The 8,069-nt window shown below is 41.2% G+C and overlaps 1 non-coding gene and 1 pseudogene across 1 annotated transcript; one reads left to right on the plus strand and one right to left on the minus strand.

Annotated features, from left to right (window-relative positions):
• Window positions 1–4,238: 4,238 nt before the first annotated feature.
• Window positions 4,239–6,333, minus strand: LOC134484207 (presenilin-associated rhomboid-like protein, mitochondrial; annotated as a pseudogene).
• Trnaa-ugc (transfer RNA alanine (anticodon UGC)) lies at window positions 5,685–5,753 on the plus strand. The gene has a single exon. It is a non-coding gene; the product is annotated as a tRNA-Ala (tRNA).
• Window positions 6,334–8,069: the final 1,736 nt, after the last annotated feature.

Here is an 8,069-nt window from a genome sequence, read left to right on the forward strand (position 1 = left end):
ATGGCCAAGACTAGAGGTGTGCAACGGGATCGGGGTTAAAGGCAGGTTTGGATCTGGAATGAGTGCGTGTGTCCTCTCTCCTCAAGATCTGGATCAAACCTTGTGTCTTCCAGCATCAGGATCTGGGTCATTGATGTTCCCCATATTTCATGATTGCAGTTCTATTCAAGTTAACAATGGAGAGCAACCATCACAGTATTTCTAAAGTAAACACTCTAACTACTCCAGCTTTAGAGTCTAAAGTGTTTGTTTTCATCATCTTTATCAAATATCATAATTTTGAGATTTAATGCTTGCATTTTTACAGCCTAGTATGGAGTTAGCGTGTGTGAATGTTCCAAATTCATCTGGAAAGTAGGGAGGTTGTCTTGTATCAGGTTTAGTAAATCCGTAAAGCTTTATATAATAAGATCTACCCTAGACTCTAAGTTTCAAAGACATTTTCACATAATACTATGATTTAATTTTCCAGGATTATTTTGCATCCAAAGCAGTGTGTTACAATCTCTTATTATTCCTGGTATTTTCCTTAACTCTTGTTTCAGTCGGGTGTGTTCAGTAAGGGTCACTTTTGTAATTCACTCTTTGCCTGGGTTCCTGTTGCTATGGAATGGCATGTGACTTCCTAAATGCCTGGCAAGGCGAGTGTGTTAACACTGAGCTTCATCACCAGGCAATAACATTAATAAACGAGTATTATTAATATGAGTAGGTATTATTCATGAATGCAGGAAAGTTGAGATGACCTCAAGTAAATGTATGTGAAAAGCACTAATGATATGGTTTAAAATGTGTCAAATGTAACTGGGGAAATCAGAAGAATAGCAAAGTCAGTAGGTGCCAGTCTCCCAGCTTGAATCTTAGGTGAAAAACAGGGAGTTTGGATTTTATTTAACCTGAGACAATGGAAAAACAAACTGTTAAAAGCTGACGTCATTAAAACTTTATAAAACATTCATAAGGAGTTTTTAAAATTGTGTCATCTTTTTCCTTGCTTGTCTTTGTTTTGGGAAGCACGGGCCATCCTGGAACTCCCTCTGTGGACCAGACTGACCTAGAACTTCACCTTCCCTTGTCAGGGAGCCCCAGAGACTGAGTCTCAGACATGTCAGTAACCGAAGTCCACTGGAGGGAGCCATTCACGACCACAGCCCCAGCCTCATTCTACCCAACCTCTCAACGCCAACTTCCCAACCTATGCCAGACCGGACATACCCTGCAGTCACTCATTATTATTAATTTGACATGCTACTGACAATTCATTGTGGGTCTGCCATGTTTTGAAGAGCTTAAGATTGCTTTTTTTCCCCCAAATTTTGAGTTTTATATTACACGGAACATAAAACACAGGTACTCCTCAAATGTACTATAAATCTGAGTTAAATTTTAAGCAAGCCTGGATATCAAAATATTACATAAAATATTTGTGTTGATAGGAATAGTTGTATTAATATCTTTACTTATTCGATGAAGTATAGATTTTAAGTTACCGACTATAGCACCTAGTGTTAGGTCACATAAAGTGCTTGCATACAAGTTTATACACCGATAAAGTGCTGTGTAAAACACATACATTCTCAATGAGGAAACGTTTCACACCCGAGGGAATGAGCATTGCCTTTTTATGTATAAAATGAGACATAGATATAGTACTTACAAGAGACATAAAGTATGTCGGTGACCGTGAGGGGGAATTCTGTTCTCTCTCGTGTTTAAGTTACACAGGGAGGTTGGAAATATAGTTCAGTTTTAGAACATTTGTGTAGAACATACAATGCCCTGTGACTGACACCCAGTATGGCCCACAGAGAATCACACAGAGGGAGGCAGTCAGAGCAAAAGTAGGCAAGAGATTCTTAAGTGAGCCAGTATATCCTGAGTCCAGAAAAATAAAGACTTCACAAAACCAGTACTAAGTCACTATATAACTATGGGGAGCAACCAGAAACAGGCATAGACCCAAAACTCAGTTCTTCCAGTCAGAGGGGGACAAGTAGGAAGGGTTATTTTTTTAGGCTCCCACATGATTTTGAAGTGAGCAGGTCTGAAGCTGGAGATCGTTCCTTGCATTGGCCTAACCTTTTTGTATCTGTTGTCATTTTTCTATAAATAATTTTCATAGTTGGTAAAAAAAGGCTTCTGATTATATAATACCATTACTTTCTTGTTTTTGAGAATAGATTCCTTTCTCATAAAAGAAATACCATAAAACTCCCGTAACAACAGTAAATGGGAAGTTACCAATGGTCCATTAAGAGTTGATGCAGATCCTGGCCTGCTCTAAGAATAGTGCAGCACACTGTAGCAATGCTGCTCCAGTCTCGCTATGTTGATATTGGATGTTATTGAATCACGTGTAGGCTTGTTGATGTAGCTTAATGGTAGAGCAGCTACCTTTCGTGGGAGTGGTCCTGGGTTCGACTCCCAGCATCTCAAGTCTCCTTTTTCTGTCTTCAGTTTCTTCGTGACATATCCCAGGATTTAACTTTGTTAGGAGGGTTATATGCTACATATGTATAATTACTGCTTAAAGCACTCATCTAGGACCATGACTACCAGGTGCATCTATAATCGAGACGATATCACCATGGAGTTTGCCATAGTCTGGTGAGTACAGCGTGGATGTGCCTCCAGGAGTAATTTGTGCACAGCTTGCATGAAGCTCTGGTTTCATGCTGCTGGCAGTTTCCCTAGTGGGTGTACTTTCTCGTGTGACAAGGGCGAATGAGTTATGCTTGGAGAGAAAGGAAGGGAAGATTGGGTGGATCATTCCTAGTTACTATGCAGAGATCAGGAGCATTGTAGTTGTCATGGAGACTTAGGGTCTTTGTGGACTTTGGAGTGGACAGGTCTGAAGTGGGCAGGCCTTGCATTGGTCTAACCTTTTTGTACCTGTGCGCATTTTTCTATAAACATTTTTCACAGTTTCCAAAGAAAATAATTCTTTGTTCTTAATATTACTTTCTTTTTCTTGAGAATCTTTTCTTTTCTCGTAAAAGAAATAGCATAAAAATCCCGTAACAGCCCTTAATTTGAAATTATTAATTGTAGGCAGTGAACAGACGCAGATCCTGACAGGCTGTAAGAATGCTGCAGTTCACTGTAGCTGTAGCCGTGTTACGTCAGTCTTCCTTGCTTTATATGGGTCATTATGGAGAGACTCAGAAATTTGGTTATGTAGCTGGATGGTAAAGCAACTGCTTTGCATGTCAGTGGTCCTGTGTTCGATTCCCAGCATCCCTACTTTCGTTTTGTGATTTGGTTTTATTTGCCAAGATATCACAGGATTTAACTATATGCTACGAGGTTCTTATTGGTTACATCGCACATCTTTGACCATAACCCCAATGTTCATCTATAATACAGACATTTCAATGTGCCCTCCATAGTCTGCTGAATGCAGCATGGCTGTGCCTTCAGGATTGTTTTTTTTCACACCTTGGGTGAAGCTCTGCGTTCATGCTGGTGGCAGTTTCCCTGGTGGGTGTGCTTCCTCGGGTGATACATGACTTGGGTGAATGGGTTTTGCTTTGAGAGAAAGGAATGGAGGATTGGGTGGGACATTCCTATTTATTGAATAGGAGAAGAGCATTTGCGGTTGCCATGGAAACCAACGTCTTTGTGGACTCCCTTTTCCATGGCGACCTAGGTGAGGCAGTGATAGGAGCATTATCTGTATCCAAGCTTCTGGGTTCCCAGAGGCGAGCACTTGATTCTCCTTGACGGTCGGAAGATAGATGCATGGATCCCAGACCAACGGTGGCTAACTTCCACTATGTACTATGTACTAAGTACTAAGTACTATGTACTAAGTACTATGGCTTTATGGCACAACAGGGTATGCTTCGTTGGTGTGTTAATATCACAGTTTGAATGCAGTAAGACATGAATTCAAAGGAGAGAAACTACAAAGGACCAAAAAGTGTATTACTGGTTGAATAAAGCACATCTTGAAGTGGTAAAAAAAAAAAAAAGAGAGAATCGATGTGTGTTCAGAAAATTAGCTGGAAAGGTTGGTGCTCTGAGATTGATCGAATATTGCTAATACATTAGCACGTTATTTTGTAGAGTTTTATTCATCTGTGTCACAATTTTGTCAGTGTGCTGTTTAGACATACACTGAGGACATTAAAAACACTGCGGCAGCCAATGCTGAGACTATATCAGGCAGCAAGGGTCAGATGCACCATCATAGTGGTCTCCTTTGTTTCACTCGCAGCTGTCTCAAGTCTTTTGTTTCACTTAGAGCCATCTCCTTTCTTGGGGTCCTTAGTCCTTATTTTATGCCTGATTTTCACTTGCGGCTGTCTAGTTCTTTCAAATGAGGTCATGACAATATAGGATATACCTTATTCCAAAGAGAGTTTCAATAAGATGCGTCTCCAAAATAAAAACTTATCAAATCCCTGAATCCTCCCTGCTGGTTCCAAGACAATGATTTCTTTTAAGGCATTGCCTACCATGAAGGCAAAAACGCAGAGGAAGATGATAAGGAGCCTCCGGTCTGGATTCGTGGTGCAGAACGCAGCAAGAATTGCCATGACTGCTCCCGAAGCACCAAGGGAAAGTCCTTATTTTAATGTAGCAACTTTACACACATAACTGACAAAATTGAAAATAACAACGAAAGACATGAACATGGGTACAACTTGTTCTTGACCCAGAATGTTCTCGATGCTGGATGAGAAGCTGCACAAAACAGACATATTTGTGCCGTGAGGAATAAGGAGAAATTGTGGACAGAAACGTGGAGACCAAAGGACTTCTGAGGCTGGGTTGTGTGTACAGAATATGTGCATGGTCAGATGCAGGGAATGCAGGGTGTCCATAAGCAGAATGAGAGAGATGTGGTGATTAGGATGCCTGTCACCCGCTTCTGGCCACCACCTAGGCTATTACACCACTTGTGGATCTCCTTTCTGATGTCTACTTTGTTTTGTGGTCGTATGCTGTCCACCCATTAACTTTTATGTCATCAACATTACTCTGTACCCTGGATTTCGGTGATTCAAATAGCTAAATATAGCTGATTCAAATGCACAGCCTGTGACCTCTATAGTGGAATTAAAGCCTTCTGTCGAGTTGATATAAGCTAGACCTAATGATTAAAAAAAAACTGTTTCCTGTTTCCTTCAGAGGCTGGATCAAGGTACTTCTCTTGTATGCTTCTTCACTTGACCCTGCGTTTGATCTTCAAGGTTCTTCCTTCCTCAGAACATTTGTAAATGTACAATGTTGCCTAAGATAAAATTTATACCCGGATTTGGGCAGGCGCAGAGCCTGGGTCTGAGAGAGTTCCTGGTAGGCTCCATAGAAGGGAGGCCCAGAAGACTAAAGGCAACCGTAGACTCGCTGTACCCAACCTCAGAATGCCATCTACCCAATCCCTGCTTCAATATTGCCTGATGTTCCTAATCCTTCAGAAGCACATTCTAATGAATTTAGCACAATAGTCTCAAGTGATGTAGGTCTGCCATGTTTTGCAGAGCACAAAATTTGTTGTGGTTCTTGTTCTTGTTTTGTTTGCATTGGAAATCGATTCTTTTCCCATAGAAGTGATGAGATAAAAATTGTCGATAATGATATGCAAATATGTGATATAAATATCTTCAGGCACTATAAAAAGTAGCTTGAGTCTCTATCAGTTCATATAGGCTGGAAAGAGGTCAGGAGTGAGGCTTTGAGTTGTAGCTCAGTGGTAGAGCGCATACCTTGCACGTATGTTGTCCCGGGTTCGATTCCCGGCCTCTCCAAGCTTTTTGTTTTTTTCTCTTCAGGATCAGTTTCTAGACAGGATCTAGAAGACGTGTCGGTAAAGACCTCCGTAGTCTGGGGCGTATGGTCAAAGTGCTCATCTATAACCGTGACAACAATATTCCACTCTAACCTTGAAGACGTTCCCATGGAGACCTCTTAGTCTGGGGAGTACAGCGTGGTCATCGCTCTGGGATTATGTTTCCTCACAGCTTCTGCCTTCATGCTGCTGGCAGTTTCCTAGTGGGTATGCTTTCTCGTGTGAACGACGTCAAGGAAGAATGACTTCTGCTTTGAGAGAAATAAGGGAGGATACTGTGTAGGAGAAAAGTCTGTTTCAGGGACAGGATCAGGACACTTTCTTCTATGTTTCCCCCCTTGACCCTGTGTTTGATCTTCAAGGTTCATCCTTCCTCAGTGCTTTTCCAAACTCACATTTGATTGCTGAAGAAATAACTTCAACCCGTGTCAGGGAGCCACAGAGTCTGAGTCTCAGACATGTCAGTAACCGAAGCCCACTGGAGGCACCCATTCATGACCACATTCCTAGCCTCACTCTACCCAAACTCTCAATGCCATCTTCCCAACTTATGCCCGATTGACATACCCTGCAGTCACTCATTATTATTAATTTGACATGATACTGACAATTCATTGTGGGTCTGCCATGTTTTGAAGAACTTATGATTTCTTTTATTTTTAAAAGGTTGAGTTTTATTTTATACAGAAAATAAACACAGGTACTGTTCAGCTGTACTGTAAATCTGAGTTAAATTTGAAGCAAGCCTAGATATCAAAACATTACTTAAATATTTGTGTTGAAAGGCATAATCATATTAATATCTCTACTTATCCAATCAGGTGTAGATTTTAACAGTTACCAACTCTAACACCTAGTATTAGGTCAAATAAAGTGCTTGCATACAAGTTTATACACCGATAAAGGGTTGTGTGTAGAACACATACATTCTCAATGAGGAACCATTAACATCGAGGGAATGAACATTGCCTTTTTATGTGTAAATTGAGACATAGATAAGGTACATAAAAGAGTCATACGTATGTCGGTGACCAGGAGGGGGAATCGTGTTCTCTCTGGTGTAAAAGTTACACAGGGAGGCTGGAAATGTAGCTCAGTTTTAGAATATTTGTGTAGAACATACAAGGTTCTGTGACTTACACCCAGTATGGACCACAAAGGATCACACAGAGGGAGGCAGTCAGAGCAAAAGTAGGCAAGAGATCCTTAAGCGAGCCAGTATACCCTGAGTCCAGAAAAAGAAAGACTTCACAAAGCCAGTACTAAGCCATTATATAACTATGGGGAATAACCAGAAACAGGGAAAGGCCCAAAACTCATTTCTTCGTGTCAGTGGGCGACAGAGTGAAGGGGTGGATTTTTATAGTAATTGGTAAGTTTGAAGTGAGCAGGTCTGAAGCTGGAGAGCGTTCCTTGCATTGGCCTAACCTTTTTGTACCTGTTGTCATTTTTCTATAAACGTTTTTCTAATTTGTTTTAAAAAACAAGACTTCTTGTTCTTAATACTATTACTTTGTTTTTGTTGAGTATATTTTCTTTTGTCATAAAAGAAATCCCATAGCAGCACTTGATTTGAAATTATTAATTGCAGGCAGTGAAGAGATGCAGATCCCGGCATGTTGTAAAAGTGTTGCAACTCCCTGTAGCTGTAGCCATGTTGCTTCAGTCTCCTAGGTTTATATGGACTGTGATGGAAGGACTGTTACCCTTGAGGATGTAGCTCAGTGGTAGAGCGACTGCCTTGCGTTCTAGTGGACCTGGGTTCGACTCCCAGCATCTCGGGGGTCCTTTTTGTGTTCTGGTTTTGTTTCTTCACAAGATATCCAGGCTTTAATTTTTTGCTGGGAGAGCCTATATGCATAGGTAATTACTGGTTAAAGCGTTCATCTAGGACCATAAGGACAATGGTCATCAATAATCCAGTTATTTCCCTGAGGTTTTAATAGTCTGGTGAGTACAGCGTGGATGTGCCTCCAGGATTGTTTTGTTCTGAGCTTGAGTGAAGCTCTGCTTTCAAGCTGGTGGAAGTTTCCCTAGTGGGTGGCTTTCTCAGGTGACAGATAGCAAGGGTCAATGGGTTCTGCTTGGAGAGAAAAGAAGGGAGGATTGGGCGGAAGGTTCCTAATTACTGAACAGAGAACTGGAGCGCTGTGGTTGCCATGGAAACCAACGTCTTTGTGGACTCCGTTAAAATGTCTACTTAGGTGATGTAGTGATAGGAGCATTCTCTGTAGCCGAGCTTATGTGTTCCTAGAGGTGAGCACTTGAATTTCTC

Source organism: Rattus norvegicus, chromosome X (genome assembly GCF_036323735.1).
Source record: "Rattus norvegicus strain BN/NHsdMcwi chromosome X, GRCr8, whole genome shotgun sequence".
NCBI classification, from domain to species: Eukaryota; Metazoa; Chordata; class Mammalia; order Rodentia; family Muridae; genus Rattus; species Rattus norvegicus.